General features: G+C 39.3%; 1 long non-coding RNA gene across 2 annotated transcripts; it reads right to left on the bottom strand.

The window, feature by feature from the left end:
* Nucleotides 1–724: 724 nt before the first annotated feature.
* On the bottom strand, nucleotides 725–16,594 carry LOC100630842 (uncharacterized). 2 transcript variants are annotated; one of them, XR_011427482.1, is made up of 4 exons: nucleotides 16,456–16,594; nucleotides 14,914–14,994; nucleotides 6,983–8,168; nucleotides 725–2,857 (listed from the first exon to the last, which is right to left on the bottom strand). It is a non-coding gene; the product is annotated as an uncharacterized lncRNA (long non-coding RNA). The 2 variants fall into 2 exon arrangements; XR_289015.4 differs by lacking the exon at nucleotides 725–2,857 and having other exon boundaries at nucleotides 5,812–8,168.
* Nucleotides 16,595–17,723: the final 1,129 nt, after the last annotated feature.

Here is a 17,723-nt window from a genome sequence, read left to right on the forward strand (position 1 = left end):
TGAGTTGTAAACTTTTGAGCTGCTTAATTAACGGCAGAAACATCTCCATTTTTGTAACCCTAACATCTGGCACAGTGCCTTGGAGTGGAGTATAGTGTTAAGTGTGTGTTAAATGAAGTCTTCTAAATCAAAGGAAGGAAGTACATTAGTAGTCACACCACAAAAGCCACATAGCTTTTGTTCTTCTCCATTTGACAACTGCCGATCCCAAAGAAGTTTGTAACATCTACTTTCCTAAACTTGAAGAAACTCCTTTTCCTGAATAAGGAAGAGGATTTCTTCTTAATTATAGTATTTAAAAAACCTCTTTAGTTAACTCAGCCATTTAAATATTAAATATAAAAGCATCTTAAATGCTTTATCTATTTCAGAGAGGAAGGAGTCCCTGCAGTAATTGTATCATTATTGTATTAGCTCACTATTTCCTTATCGGAAACGAAACATTCACTTGCTCACAGACCTGGCATAACGTTGGTCCTGCAGGTAAACAGGAATGGCCTAAGTTTACGTGGGGTCTGTCTGTCTTCAGATGGCTGCCTGCTCCCTTGGACTACGCCAGAAACTGCCGCAACTCAGTATGAAGAAGTCCAGGTCTTTTGTCTTTTTTGACATCTGGAGCCTACCTCAGCACAGGTTTGTGGACATGCTCCTTCTCCAATCTCCGTAATTTACAGCATTATTAGAAATTACCCATTCTAAGTAACAACACACGGAGAAATTTCAGTGCATTCTCAGCCCATGCTGCTTTATTGCCAAAAAATATATATACACAGGTGCAGAGTTTCAACTCTTACAGCAGTTCCTTTTTTACATCAAAGAATAAAATTTCTTCTAAAACCCCAAAGATGCATAGATTAAAAAGCAAGCTGCCTTTTGTAATACTTTAAACATTTCATGAAATTCCTTTAACATCTTATATACCAGTGGTGCAATGGAGAAGATGCAGAATAGCAAGTAAAAACAGTGAGCAACAACTCTACTTATAGGACAGTAAATAAAACTATGTGAAAGGTACTCTAATGTGAATCTTTAATTACAAGGGATAGGTGGTTTTAAGTACGTGCCAAGACTGACTGCTGTTGAAGGACTGATGATAATGTATTGTCAGAATACCTTTCTTATCCCTGGGAGAAAAACACATTTTAACTGATGGCATGCCATACCATCACTAAGGGAGACAAAACCTGAAAATTGCCAGTTCAATTTGGAACTACTGGAAAGTTACCATTCCCTTTAAACATTCCCAAAGGTATCTGGAGTAAAATCCCACAGCAAAGAAAATGAGGTTAACATAATTTTAGAAAAAATATTTTTCAATCGTAGAACACGAAACCTGGAAGGGGCCTAGTGAAAATCATCTAGTCTAATCCTGAATTCTACTTAGGCCTATTTCAGATATAATGAATTCTGTTTGCATATTATTTGTCATGATCACTTTTACTTTTAAGGGCTATTTCGAAGTCAAGAATCTTCTCAAAAGTCTTAAGCTACCACAATAAACGGATCTATTTTCTTCATCAACTAAGAAAATAAATGGCAAGGGTTTTCTTTTTTCAGAATTGGAAATCTTGCTCTTGTTTACCTGGCATCAAAAAGCTTTTAGGCAACAAATTATGCAGTCTGACCAAAACATCATTGATAAAACTCTGGCTACCAAAAAAAGATAAAAAACAAAAAAATTAATACAGTAACAAAAGAGAAACCAAACCACAGATGACATGTCAATGTTTTCAAGACTATTTCCAGATAATGGAACTGTCTCCTTTGCTCCAGGGATCCTGCATGGTTGGTCAATACCAGAACCATCCAGAAGAGGTGCCTAGTTATCTGAAAATGTTAGAACACCTGAAATATGTGCATATTGCCTCTATTCACTTCCAAGATACTAGTTTTTAAGAGATCCAAACCAAACCACGCACACTTTATCTGTCAAGCCTCATACCTAGTTATTTCATGTGCGCCACACTGGGATTCCCTACTTTCCTATCCTTTCTGAAACTCTGCACCTTTCTGATTATTACAGCCATAGCAGCTTATTTATTCATTCAACATGCTTAGTTTGTGCCTTTTGCTTTTAAACATGCTTAGGGACTAAGGGAACCAGGCAAGAGGTTAGAGGGTGAGCACTATTATGCTCTATTCCTGACAGTTTGAATGTCTTGTGGTTGCCCCTATCTTCTAGCTCCCATTTTAAATGGAAGTAAGATAATTTTTAATTAGAAAATGAAAACTAATAATCCAAACAATAAATACAAACTATCAGTTTACATCTCTATTGCTTCATTATTAATAAATGCATATATATAAATACTAGTAACCACATAACACTGGACATTTTCAACCATGCATTAGGATATTAGTACTCTTAAGACTGCAGTTATGGGCCTGCCACTATTGCTTGCACTTTCATACAGACCCACTTTTAATAAACATGCAGGGTAAACCCCTTGATTCAGAGGAATTAGGGGAAATACCAAAGATACATGCAGTTTCAACCAAAAATGTGGGTTAATAAAGTGATTGCTTAGAAATGTAGGCAGGTGCTCCACATCTATCACAATCCTGCTTCAGAAGAGGTACAAAAGTCCCACACAAGCAGGTTAGTATTAGGACCACTATTCAGTTATAAAAGGCTTAACGGCAAATCCTGGTCCCTTTGGGTAGAGAATGATGTAAAACACTCTGAGAAAAGAAAGAAGTGAGAGATGTACATTCTTCTGGAGCACTCAGTTTTCTTGGCCGTGTATTGACAGCTAGAGCATAGAAGAGCATAGGTGGTGTAGGGATGGTGAAGATGCTCTTAGGCAGAATGGTTCCTCTTCTGATCCACATTATTGAGCATTACCTGCACAGCTCCCTGGGGAAAAGGAGTTTATGAACAGCAGAGCTAATACAATGTAAACTCAAAATCAATGCCCTGAAATTTAGCATAGCCCTCTGCTTTTGAAAACTGTTGGCCAAGGGATCCTTCCAAGTATGGTCTAATTAATAGCCAAGCAATGTTCTGAATAAACTAGAAGCAATTTGCTTGCACCAGCAGCACCATGAGAATGTAAACTCCTGGAGGCCAAGGGTCTCTTCATATTTTGCATATCACAGGTACACAGAGTAAACATGAGACTACAACAGCACTGAAAAGTAATTAACTGCATACTGTGAGACTACAGAAACTTGTAGCACACGTTAGCATTTAGAACTATTAACGTGGCTGTTAAGGGTAATCTTTAATTGTTCTAAGTAACTAAAATGTTGACATCACTGTAATATGCAGCATTGTCCTCATGATTGTGCAGATGTCTGAATATTGCTTGGTTATTCCAATGTCTCTAACACCAACAGATGGTGTCGTGTAGGACATTTAAACAGGAGCTATAATCAATTTAATATAGCCTTCTCTCTATCCTTTGGAGTTGCCATATAAAGAATTAAATATTCAAGAGGCACTGTTTTCTTAGATCTGCTCCACTTTTAGTTTTTTTCCCTGGGAAAACAAGGAAACATAGACCCAATCTTTTCAGGGTTCTTCAAGGTGCTAAATGGCCAAGATGAACATGAGGTAAAAGGGAGTAAGAAATCACCCTCGTTCCACTATTATATCCTGATATGAGCTGTGTGATTCCTCAGATCAAGAAACTAGTTTGCTGGGTTCTTGTTAAAATAAGCAGTCACAGGCCATAGGCCTCGGCACATCTACATTAGACAAGGCTTAAAAAACCAACATACTGTCTTTGGGTATTCCCTTCAATCCTTTTGCTTTACACCTTTAAATCCTAACTCCCCTAAACCAACCATAGGCATGAGCAAAAGCCAACTATCTAAGTTCTTGGTTTGTATTACTTTTTTTTAACCTTAAATATACACTCACACCAAACTTTTCCTTTTTTAAAATGCACCCAGGAAATGGATGGAGAAAGATGAGGTGACAAAGCAAAAAGGATGCCATTTAATAAATGCCTGTTGCTAAAGCAAAACCCCCACCCTATGGCTTCAGTGGGGCTCCATCAGTTAGGAGTACATTTGTTTCCAGGTTAAGCACTAGGAGTTTCATTCAAGGGCTCTAATGCTCTGCTCTAGGAAACAAATAGGGTCCTTAACTTACACAAGTTGCTATTTCTCACACAAAGATATTTTCATATACATTCATAGTTTTAAAAGTACCTTTTATATGCTCTTTACCTAGAACATCTTTTTCCTTTTGTGCAACTCTGTTGATCGCAGAGCTCACAAACTCAAGTAGTAATACTTACTCTACTGTACAACCTTGCTAATGCAACTTACTAGACATGCAAAACTTATTGCTACGAAAATTCTACCTCTTGAAAATTATTAGTTCGTTGTATGGCTTTTTTTTTTTGCAACAGGAAATATTCTTTCCTATATAAGTGTGCTATTTTGCATTCATTACCTTTTCAGAGGTATTTTAAAAAATGTTTAAATGCTTTTCAGAAATGGATTCTCCCAGGCACTAAACTACTTGAGCCAATAGTAAAACTACTTTAAGTACGCTATGAGAATCTAAACCCGGGTCCCTGGAGAGTCTATTTGTTTAAGCTTGCTTCTGCACACAAGACACACCACATTCAAACAGTTTTGCAGTTCCTATCATGCTAACTGTAGAATCTGTGTCAATAAATCCTGGATTCTCCTAATACTGAGATTTAAAAATTACCTCAGAAAACTGCCATTTCCAAGTTCTCAAGGCCGCTTTTAGAGGTAGGAATTTCTTTTCTACAGAAAGCTATCTTATGCTTTCAGAAAAACTTTTATTTCTACAAGGAAAGCGGAAAAAAGTGAAAGCTGTCTGAGGCAGCTTACTATAACCAAGCAAAAGAGTTAGTATTACAGGGCAACCTAGGTAGGCTCCATCTAACTACATTTACAAATCTCATGAAAAGGTCTGGAATTCCATCAACACACATTTCAGCAGATTTGGAAGTAGGAAAAGCCCATGCAAATTAATCTCGGATTCTCTGAACTACTGACCAGTGTTCTGTTAACACACAGCATGCTGCAGACAGGAAATGTAAATGGTCTGCAGGTCAGAAAAGCACTCACTTAAGCAATTAACATAGCATCTCAGGCGGACATGCAAAATATAAAAAATTTAAAATTTCTTGATGCAAAAGGAATGGGAAAATAATAAACTTAGAAGATACACAATGTGAAAAGAGCAGAAGAACAATCTCACCTCAAACTAAGAGAGCAAAGCAGAATCATGAAATGGGGCCTCATTTTGACTTGAAGTTTCATAAGACACAGACAGCTGGTTTCCAGCTACCTCATGGAAAGCGTAAATATCCTCAAACACAGTATTTCACACTGTGACCCCACATTTCTATTCCTAAGTAAGTCTTTTTGGCCTTAATCTCCTTTCCCCAGGGAGAGTATCACAGATTCAGGTATTTATGAAAAAAGAAAAGGTCTAGATTTTCCACTCTTTTTACACTATTGGTTATTATCATTAATTCAACCCAAAGTTTATATTATTACTAGGCTCATGCACTAACCCCTAACATGGCACTACAATATGCTACCAAGCACTAATGCTTACAAAACTATACACATCTCAAAATGGAAGACATTGGTGATTTTGTTGTTCTTAAACAACTTGTAACATTTGTCCACAAGTATTAAAATATACATATATATATATATTTCTATTGCACATATCCCTTTTTTGTTTAACTTTTTAAAAGAAAAACTGCCAGCTACCATGGATGAACAAAGGAAAGCAAGTAGGCACAGCTACAGATCAAGGCATAGTTCTGCCTAAAATTAATAGCTTTCGCCATCAAGAAGGTGACCAAAACAGACCAGGTAAAAATGTTGATGTATTAAGTAAACACTAGGCAAGCACAACTGGAATATACCTATTTTGTTAAATGCCAACTGGTGACAACCATGGAAGATGAAGGGACAACTTGAAGAGAGCTGTGAAATGAAAAAATATAAAGCAACTGGAGAAGCTGAGTCTGGGATATATTCAAACAAGTGAGCCAGAGATGGTTTCACTGGTGCTGATATTACAGGGTTGCTATTCCCTGCCAAATGATCCTACCCCAAAGGTTGCCAAAGGGACATGGGGAAGATGGGTAACAGACAACTGAAGACAGAAATTCTCCATGGTATGATATTCTCAACATACCAATGGGATTCGTGAACATAGGTTCCATTCTATTTTTAACAATTCCAAAATACCAAAAGAAAACTTAAGGAAGTGGCTGCGAAGTTACTTAGAGAAAAATTTAAGTTACCTTTACCCAAAGTTACCTACTATGCTTTACCACTCAGTAATTGCCCTCAATTAAAGGACATTATATTTTATCTCTATGATGTAATTATTTGACTGAAAAGCTTTCTTATGCCAATTCAAATTGGCTAACCAATTTAACTTATTAAGAGTGTTCAACATTCTCATTTTTGGCCATTTCTATCACACTCAAATTTTGTTAAATCTACCCTATTTTCGGCATCACAGCTTATATTGCCTTGGGCAAACATCCCCTAAATCACAGAGATGGTCTAAGATGATTTGTTCTTAATTTCATCTAAGAAGTTTTAAATTCTTTCTCTACTCACAAAGACTCATAAAGGTTTCATTCTTCTTATGTAAAGACCTGTTAATTCATACTCATTCTCTGTTGACATGGAAGCAAGGGTAGCTTTATAGTATAGTCTGTTCATCACAGCATTAAGTTATAAGGGAAAGGAAGATCCATATTTCTTATTGGAATATTTTTCTTATTTGAGGTGTTTTTGAGACCCTGAATTTCTTCTAAATCTACACTGACCCAACCACACCTTTGGGAACATTGCTTCTGAGGCCCATTCTCTGGGGAAAGTTACCTGAGTCCCAGCCTTTTCAGCCTAACATTACACCTATTATCTAGAAAAATTAATCAAACATCCAAGTACCCATCTTGGGTCAAAGGAAAAATTATTTATGCTTTTCCAAAAAACAGAGCTATAGAATGTAAAATACCATAAAGTCAGATGGAGCAGCATAAGGTATTTTTGCTTCTTTTTCTTAGGAAAAAAAGAGTTATATGGAAACTTTTCTCGTTTTTCCCCTCCATTCCTCCATGTTCAAAGTTGAAGGCATTTCATATTGTACGGTCCACCACATCTTCTGAACAGAAAAAACACTTATGCCATTTTTTCCCCAGCCTTAGGAGGATGGAAAACCAAGTCTCAAGTGCTATATAAGACTCCACAAAAAAGAATGAAGCAATTTGTAATACAGCAGCCTCTCATCCTAGGGAGATGAACAGGGTTCCATCACTGGACTCAAAACTGTTGTTTCCTTTCACCAATCTTTCACTAAACCCAAGCATGCATTCATAGCATTAGCATCTGCACGTGGTCCTTTCTCAGAAGAATGAAAAAACATTTAAAAATACCAAATGTCCAAAGACTTCTGAGAAAGAAGTCAACAACAGCTTCCTTCTCTAGGAGAAAATCCCCTCTTCTCATCCAAAAATGTGGATTTACACATGCAATAATGTGTATTTATACAGGGTCTATGGTGGTTTATTCACATATAAATTAACTTTGTGATATCTTGTCTTTATGCTTCTTTATCACATCAAAGGTTTTATTGCAAAATTGGACCTTTGTTCTTATCCAGTACATCTATATCACAGGACAAGCCAGGATTTAGGTATATGTGTAATTGTTTAGCATCTCTTTCATTTCAAATTAGAATATATATTTGGAATTTACTGCTGCTGTCTCAACTGTGCTTATCATGACAGTGGCTGAAACTGGAAGACATTTCAAAAAAAAACCCTGATGTCATCCATACTTGCTATTTATTTAGTCTTCTTGTTTCGAACAAAAGGTAAAGAATTCATAAATACCACCATCTAAGCACCTGTTTCAAATTAAACATCAGCCTTCGGCTTCTAAAATAATTTCTTTACAATTAGGCAAATAGCAGCAGAAGATGCATGTCAGTTGCTTCTTTCTTCCTGGAGAAGTTGGCAGGATGACTGCATCCTAGGAGCTTCTCTGTGGTGACTCAGAGATGGAACAAAAAGAAAAGCGGCCTTTCCAATCCCAGTCATGGAGGTGAAGTGTAGAGAAGAGATATCCACCTTTCAAGAATAGGGAAGGTGGCTGCCTACAAGAAGCAGGACTACTCACTCCAGGAGACAACAAAGGAATGCCTGGAAATACAAAATAAATTAGAAGCAGGAAGATTAAAATAGGCACTTCTGCATGAGCATACTTTTAAAAGTAATATTTAAAAACACATAGAAAGAAAATATTATTTTGGATTACACATTGTCTAAAAGAAAATGTACAACCACAACACCAAATTTAGTATTGTTATCAGAAAAGCAGAAGCAGTAGCCAGAAAAAATATACGCATGATACAAAAAAAGCTAGATTTAAATACTTGTACTGTACAAAATGAGATATACATGTCAATTTCCTCTTATGAAAATGGAGTAATGTACTCCAAGTTGTACAGCCATAAAATGACTCTATATAAAATATTTGTGTTTAAAAGCAGCATTGTAGGGCCTGCCTGGTGGCACAGCAGTTAAGTTCGTGCGCTCTGTTTTGGCAGCCTGGGGTTTGCCAGTTCGGATCCTGGGCACAGACCTACGCACCACTCATCAAGCCATACTGTGGCAGGTGTCCCACATATAAAATAGAGGAAGATGGGCACAGATGTTGGCTCAGGGCCAATCTTCCTCAGCAAAAAGAAGAGGACTGGCAGCAGATATTAGCTCAGGGCTAATTTTCCTCAAAAAACAAAAAAGAAAAGAAAAAAAAAGCAGCATTGTACTCCAAATTTGATGTCTAAATACTTAATATTCAAAACCACATGTATCATTGTACTTTGAACTATCTTCAACTACATAAGAAAAGTGAATAAAAATTTTGTAAAATATAACCATAAATTATATGTACTGTACCATTATCACCAAATTCAAACACGTAAAAACATTACCAGTTCATTGCACTAAACACAAAACTTGTTAAATTGCAAATATTTGCAAAAGTAAATCAGACAAAAAAGGACAAATATTCTATAATTCCACTTAGATGAGGTACCTACTACAGGCAAATTCATAGAGACAGAAAGTGCATTCAAGGTTCCTAGGGGCTGAGGTGAGAGGTGGCGGGGAGTTATCAATCAGTGGGTACTGAGTTTCTATTTGGGATGATGTATAAATTCTGCAAATAGTGGTAATGGTTGCACAAAATGTGAATATACTTAATGTTACTGAATTATACATTTAAAAATGGTTAAAATGATAAATTTTATGTTACATACATTTTACAATAAAAAATAAATCAGATACATATGAAAGGCTCAAATAAATTACTTTAGCTTACAAAAATGGCTAATAGAAATTGGCTAACCAGTCTTCCTAGCTCTCCATTTTTAGTATGTGACATATGTAAAAAAAATACCTCAACTCTAAACTGAACTTCAATAACCTCTTCTGGTTCAAGAGAAGACGGAGTTCTGATTCAAAACCTACGAAAGGCGGGGACAGCCCCGTGGCATAGTGGTTAAGTTCATGTGCTCCACTTTGGCAGCCCAGGGTTCACCAGTTTGGATCCCAAGTGTGGACCTACGCACCACTTCTCAAGCCAAGCTGTGGCAGGTGTCCCACATATAAAGTAGAGGAAGATGGGCATGGATGTTAGCTCAGGGCCAGTCTTCCTCAGCAAAAGAAGAGGATTGGTGGCAGATGTTAGCTCAGGGCTAATCTTCCTCCAAAACAAAAACAAAAACAAAAATAACCTCCAAAAAACCTACGAAAGCCAAATGTAAATTCAGAATCAAACCAGGAGAAAGAGAACTACAGAATTTGCACTTGTTGAAAAAGTATCAGTGGCACTAAGAGGAAAAAATAGCCAAGATCCACAGACAGGCCTTCAGAACCCTATGGCTATTTCATTATACAAGCTTACTCAGACTAATTCAAAGCTTGCACTAGCCAGGAGACTGTTCTGCAGTTCAATTCTAATGGCAAGATAATTGGCAGTAACGTTGAGGGGAAAAGATACACACTAGTTCTTTCCAGACATAAATATCCTGAAAGAATTCTATATAAACCAAACACACACCAAAGAAGCCTTTAAAAAGAGCACTGTTTCTTAATAAGGAACCTGTCTAGATTCTTTTAAAAACAAATCCCTTCAAGGGCCAGCCCGGTGGCCGAGTGGTTAAGTTCAAATGCTCTGCTTCGGCGGCCCAGGGTTTTGCCGGTTTGGATCCTGGGTGCGGACCTGGCACCAATCATCAAGCCATGCTGAGGTGGCGTCCCACATGCCACAACTAGAAGGACCCACAACTAAAATATACAGCTATGTACTGGGGGGCTTTAGGGAGACGGAAAAGTAAGAAATAAATAAATAAATAAAAACAAATCCCTTCAGCAACACCAACTAATAAAAATGCATACATTCATCTTATATAAACCTCCTCCTTCAATGTATATCTTAATATTACACAATAATGCTAGATTATCATAAGCTCTTCTCTTCAAAATACCCAAGTTCACATCTCAGACATGACTCTTAAATTTTATACACTCTAAACATGTATATGTATGTATCACAAACTATAGGACCCATTTGAAAACCGAATGAATAGCAGCTTAGTAAAAAAGCCCAAGTTCTGACCATGACCTAAAGTTCCCCTAAGATCTACACCACCCTCTTCCACCACCTCTCTTCTCACTTCAACTCTATCTCCCCCTCCACCACGGGCTCCCACCACACTGGACTCCTTGCCCTTCCTGGAATGTCAGGCCTGCTCCCACCTTATAGCCTTTGCGCTGGCTGTTCCCTTTGTGAGAAGACTCTTCCTGTAAGTATCTGCATAGCTAATCCCCTCACTTGCAAGTCCACTCAAATGTCCGTTTCTCAATGAGGCTTACTTGGAGCCCCTATGTGAGATTATATTATACCCCCCTCCTACCCACAGACACACTCCCACCATTCCCCTGCACCTTGCTCTATTTCTTCCTTTATCCACAGCACATAACACTACCTAACCTACTATCTAAGGTACTCACTATGTTTCTCATTTACGGGCTTGTATGAAACGTAACCTGCACCAGGAAGGAACCTGTTTTGTTCACTGATGAATCCAACACCTACAAGAGCGTGTGCTCCATGGGAAGCACTTAATAAGAATTTGTTGAATAAATGAATGAACAGCAGGGCCCTTAAATACGAGTTAAAATTTAAATAGACACAGGTTCTAGAGTTAGGGGAGGAAACTACAACTATATACTCCGATCTACAAAATTTACAAATACGTTCCTATAAATTTGGGGCTTCCTAGGCACTTTCGGGTCTCTGAAGTCACTTGTTCAGTGCTGCTGATTATACAAAGTAACTTTGTATTAGAAAATCTGACTTACTGGGGGGATGGAAAGGAAAAGTGGGAATTTTCAATGTAGAACCTGGGCTGGCCAGATCTGAGTCATGACTTTCTGTGGTAGTCAGCTTCCAAAATGGTCCCCAGTCACTGCTGCCTCCTGCTATTCACATCCTTTTGTCGCCCCCTCTAACAATGAATCAGGGTTCATCTGTGCAACTACTGTATAACAAAGCATTTCACTGGCCTTCGTCCCTTGGAAGGAGACTCTAAATCCTTGGGATTTAGAGTAAATGAACCAGTGGAAATTAAACAACACACTCCTAAACAACCATTGGGTCAAAGATGAAATCACAAGCGAAATTACAACGTGTCTTAAGACAAATGAAAACAAAAACACAATACACCAAAACTTATGGGATGCAGTGAAAGCAGTGCTAAGAGAGAAACTAAGAGCTACAAATGCTTACATTAAAAAAGAAGACCTCAAATCAACAACCTACCTTTACACCTTAAGGAACTAGAAAAAGAATAAACTCAAAGCCAGCAAGAAGGAAAGAAAAAAGAAGTATTAGAGCAGAGATAAATAAAATAGAGAATAGAAAAACGAGAGAAAAATCAACAAAACCAAAAGGTGGTTCTGACAGGGTCGTGGAAAGGCCTGAATCTGCAGCTAGCGGCATCTTAAGTGAGTGCAGTCTTGTTGGGGACCCCGCCCCCTTTTGACTTGTGGGTTCTGCATTAACTCTGGATGCTATCAGAAGTGTATTCCAGTACAATAGTTGGTGTCAAAATAGTGACCAAAAGAATGAGGAGGAAGTGATAGTGACTTCTGAGGCAAGGTCACAGATGGGGCTGTAGCTTCTGGCTTGTTCTGGGAGAAGCCAGCTGCCGTATGAGGACACTCAAGCAGCCCTGGAAGAGGCTGACATCAGAAGGAACTGAGGCTTTCCACCATCAGCATGAATTTGCCAGCCATGTGAATGAGCCACTACGGAATTAGATCAGGTGACTGCCACCTCAGCCAATATCTTGACTGCAACCTTATAAGACCCCAAGCCAGAAACCCCAGCTTAGCTACTCCCTAACTCCTGAGCCAAATAAACTGTGAGAAATAATAAAAATTTACTGTTGTATTAATCCACTAAGTTTTGGGTAATCTGTCATGCGTCAATAAATAACTAACATACTTTGCTTCCTGTAAGGACAGGAAGAATGCTATATCATGGGAGTTAAATACTCCTTTCTTACTTTGCCATGTAAACAGTAAATTCAGAACACATTTCATAAAATACTATAGACAGCATTGTTACTCAAATTAAGTTTTTAAGCGTCTTATTAAAAAAAAAGTGCTGCACTTGTTGGACAGTTTCTGCCCCAAGCAATGATAGGCTATACTAATGTAAAGTCACCGCCTGGGCAGAAAGTTAACTTCTCAGTCATTTATCAAATACTTATTGAGTGCTTCCTTTCTTGGAAAACTTTTAATTATTTACTTGAATAGGTAACAAATGCACATGATAGGAAAGGGTAAAATAGGGTATACAGTGTTTCGTGAATATCCTTTTAGAGATATTCTATGGCATATAACACCTGTATAAGTAAATTAATTTCCTCCCAACAAATGAAAGCACAGTATATACCTGGTTCTGCACCTTGCTTTTCCCTTTAAGGTACCTTAGAGATCATTCTGTATCAGAATAATTACAGTTACCTTGTAAGTACAGAAGCACGTACATTTATTTACATCAGTTCCCTAGAGATGGGTATTTAGATTGCTATCAATGGTTGTACTATACCAGTGTCAAGTCTCTATTACTGTCTACCTGGAATTAATTAAGGTTTTAAATCCAAGTAACAAAGCCTCCACTCCAAAGGCTTATGATAAAGATTCTATCACCTAAAGGGCATTTTGCCCCATAAGTTTTTATTCATTTTCTTAATGCTGAAATACACCTAGGTAGTTGGAGTTTTTTACTTACCTTTTTTTCAATTTTTTTAAAATTGTAGTATAAAATACACATAACATAAAATTTATCATCTCAAGCCTTAAGTGTTCAGTTCAGTGGTATTAAGTACAATCATATTGTTGTGCAACCATCACCACCATCCATCTCCAGAATTCTTTTCATCTTGCAAAATGGATACTCTGCACCCATTAAACAATAACCCATTTCCCCTCCCTGCAGCCCCTGGCAACCACCATTCTACTTTCTGTCTCTAGGATTTTGACCTTATATAAGTGGCAAACAAGATTTTACTCCTTCAAGCAGTTGTACATGAATGATTTCCATATAACACAATCAAGGTATAAGAGTAAGTAGATGTTATGAGTTGAATTGTGTTCTCTCCAAATTCCTATGTTGAAGTCCTAATTCCTAGTACCTCAAAATGTGACCTTATTTGGAAAGTCACTGCAGATGTAATTAGTTAAGATGAGGTCATACTGGAGCGGAGCGGGCCCCCTAATCTAATCTGACTGGTGTCTATAAAAGGGAGAATTTAGGACACAGACAGACACACAGGAGAATGCTGCGTAAAGACCGGATTATGCTGCCACAAGCCAAGGAACTAGCAAAAGCTAGAAGATCCCTCCCTAGTGCCTCCAGAGGGAGCACGGCCCTGCCAACACCTTGATTTTGGATGTCTGAGCTCCAAAACTGTGAGACAATAAATTTCTGTGTTCAAAGTCACCCACTTTGTGGTGCTTTGTAATGGCAGCCCTAGGAAACTACCACCGTTTAGACCTACTACTACCACAGTAGGTGTAAACCTTATTTTGCAGATAAGGTTATTGTCAAGTACAAAAGCTCATCTCATCTGTTGCTCTTTGAGCAACAGAACCTACTTTACTTCTGTGGTAAATTCAGAAGATGCCAACACTTGGCACAGAACAGAATCATACCTAGGAATATTAAAGCTGTACTGAAAAGCTTTAGAAATTAAAGATTAAAATACCAATATCTGCCTATTAATAAAAACTTAAATGAATATTTTTTTAAAATTTAGAGGCCGGCCCCACGGCTGAGTGGTTAAGTTCACACGCTCCAGCTTCGGTGGCGCAGGGTTTTGCCAGTTTGGATCCTGGGTGCAGATATGGCACCGCTCATCAAGCCATGCTGAGGTGGCATCCCACATGCCACAACCAGAACCTACAACTATGTACTGAGGGCTTTGGGAGAAGAAAAAAAACAGATTGGCAACAGATGTTACCTCAGGTGCCAATCTTTAAATAAATAAATAAATAAAAAAATAAAATTTGCCTAGCAACATTTATATTTTATCAGTTGATCTCCTTCAATCTAATTAAATCTGTATTTTTTTTCTTTATCCAATAAAAGTTATTGGTTTGGGCAAATGATCAAGTTTTTCTTTTCTTTTTCTTTATATGTAATACATTGCTTTTGTTGAAAATAACAGATTTAGCTTAAATATCAATAATTTATAGTCACTTTTGATGTTCATCTTTTACTGAAGCTAATGGTTTATAGTTCGATTTCTATCTACTTGTTTTTGAGCTGCTTAAACAGTATTTGGAACCATCAGCCACTATTACTCACTTGCCAAGTCCTGAGCTCAGAATTCTGTTTTCTTTTAGAGATGAATACAAAAGCACCTGGAAGTCAAGGAAAATGTTCTTCCTGTGATAAGGGAAAATAAAAAGAATGTTACAGGAAGGATACAGCCCTCACTTGTGCTATATGCATTCGTGTGCAAAATTATTCAAATGAACCAAGCTATTCTAAAAAACATCACTATCAAAAACTATTCAGAAGGAACAATCAGAAGGAAATGACTGTCTACCTGCAGTGCATTAATTTTATAAAGCTGTCAAAATTCTTGGAGCAGTGGTTCTCAAGTTTATATGGAACACTGTCTCCTTTGAGAGTCTGATCATGCTGTGGCCCCCCTGCTCCCCACAAAAGACCTTTGCTTTAGTATAGATGACCATTCCCCCGTGGGTACGAAGGAAGAATGTTCCATTCCTTTCCTCTGCCCCTTATCTTCTCTCTACTCCTAGATGAAATGAGAAATACTCCTGACAAAAGCAACAGATAGGTCTTATTTACAAGTGCTTCTTTATCTGATATTTTCAGCTCTGCTAAATCCAGGGCCAGCAAAGAGCATATCACAAACGTTCATTTGTATAATGACCTGTCATTCAAACTGGACCCAACTAACGTGCCAGTTTTAGAAAGGTCTCACCAACTTATAAACCTAAAAACAGGCACCTTACCCAGAATTTACCTGAAAGACCAAATGAGGGGTTATAACAATCCAAGTTACAAAATGAGATACCTCCTAAACCCAATACAAATGCCTGACAGTATTATACTTTGCAATCCCACCACATTACACAAATTACGTCCTAGTACTATTTCTCAAAACTCTTTCTCATTCTGTCTACAAAAAATAAATAGAAACTGTACATTGACTCCCTTCGTTCTGGAAAACAACAATGGTGAATTCTGCGGAGACCTCGAGTCCGCCAACATTAATGCGCCAGTGGGCAATTATCAGGTCACGCAAGGACAAAGCTGCTTACTCAGATCTTAAAAGTTCGAGAGGTGGGAGTGGGAACGAATGGATCTAGAAATGACAGCAAGAGAACATGCATGATACGCTCTAATTAAAATCCCGGGGGGAACCTGTCACACAGAATCTCAAGGTCAATGGGCCAGGGACACAAAATGCTCAGCGCCGCAACAGGCCTCGACTGATACCGGAGCCTCAGGCAAAACAGTGGGCACAAAGCCGCGAGGCGAGGAGTTTAAATAAATCAACAAAACAAAGGTATTCTTTAAAAGATAAACCGACAGCAGACGCAGCGGCTGAGAGACACCCGCGTCGGTGCAACCACCGGGGAACCAGCCGAAAACACAAAGGCAGCTAAAGGCGTGACACTACGAGGGGCAGTGGCGGGTCGAGGACCGAGTGATGGTGCGTCACACCGGGAAGGCGGGTGCGGCCGCCACGGGGCAGCTCGGAAGGAAACCCGCGCCCGGCCGAGGCCTGCGCCGGCTGCGGGCAGGCTCCGCGCGCTCCCGTCCCCCAGCCAGGTCGGGCCGCTCGTCCCCCCGTCGCTGGCCTTCTCGGCTTACCTCGTGCGGGCCAGCAGAAGTACTCGACCTCCCGGGGACCGGCACGTCCCCGGCCCAAGGCCGGCTTGCCGCGCCGCACCTCGCCTCACTCCGCCATCTTTGCTCCTTCCCGGGTCCGCCAACCCCGCGGTGGCCGTTTCCACAAGCCCCGCCTCTGGCGCTGCTGCTGAGCACTGATTGGATGACGGCCTGCGCAGGCGCACTCTTCTTCCGTGGTAGGTTGGTTGGAAATTACGTCAGTCAATAGAGCTAGCCCACTCTTTCGATATTTTTTTTTGCCGGATTGGATCCCAGGGTTGAGGTAATAGGGAAAATGGTTTTGTAACTCGTTTGTTAGGAATGTAAAAGTATTTCCGCGTAGAAGCAGGGTCACTCCGTGGAAAGTAGTCTGGTTAGGCCACATGACTACTTTAGGCCGCCATTAGGTTAAACTGTACTACTGGTAATTTCATCCTCGGCCCCGGGAGTTGCCAGTCCTGGGCCTCACAGGACACGTAGGCAAACAGTTCAGTAGTTCCAGTTTGTCTCTGACTGGGTCTGACCCATGTCCATTCTTAAAGGGCCCCAGACGTCGGACTGCTGTTTACGGCTCTGGTCAATCCTCAAGAGCAGATTCGTCACTTTTCTTTGAGGGCCCTTCTGCCGAATGTCAAACTCTTATAACTGACAGTTCACCCAATTGGAGGACTCTTGAGAGCCTTTCTGCAGCGATTATTCCAAGAGAAGCAGGGAAGGTTAACTGGGAGCTCCTCTTCCGAGGATGCGACAAGCGGCTCCGGGGCAGGCGGTGGAGGTCCTCAGACACCACCAAGGTTCTCATCTGGGCCGCTTCCTAGAAGTACAGATTCCTAAGGCTGCACCTCCCCGAGATCCAGTTCCCTAGATTTTCGGACGAGGCCAAGGAATCTTATTTTTACAGAAGCTTATGATAAAGGGCATCAACGGGAAAACCTACTTAATGGTGAGACTTCATACTTTCTCTTTAAGGTCAGGAACAAGGCAAGGACACAGACTCCCACCACCTCTATTGAGGGTCCAGAAAGGCAAAGAAAAGGCATCCAGATTGGAAGAAAGAAAACTGCCTTTATTTGCAGATGACATGATCCTCTGTAGAAAATCATAAGGAATACACATTCACAGAGCAAAAACAAAAAACCAAAACGATTAGGATTTATATGTTTAGGTTGCAGGATACAAGATCAGTATACAAAAATCAACTGTATTTCTCTGTACTAATAACAAAAATGAAATCAAGGAAACAACTGCAT

This window comes from Equus caballus, chromosome 1, assembly GCF_041296265.1.
Source record: "Equus caballus isolate H_3958 breed thoroughbred chromosome 1, TB-T2T, whole genome shotgun sequence".
NCBI classification, from domain to species: Eukaryota; Metazoa; Chordata; class Mammalia; order Perissodactyla; family Equidae; genus Equus; species Equus caballus.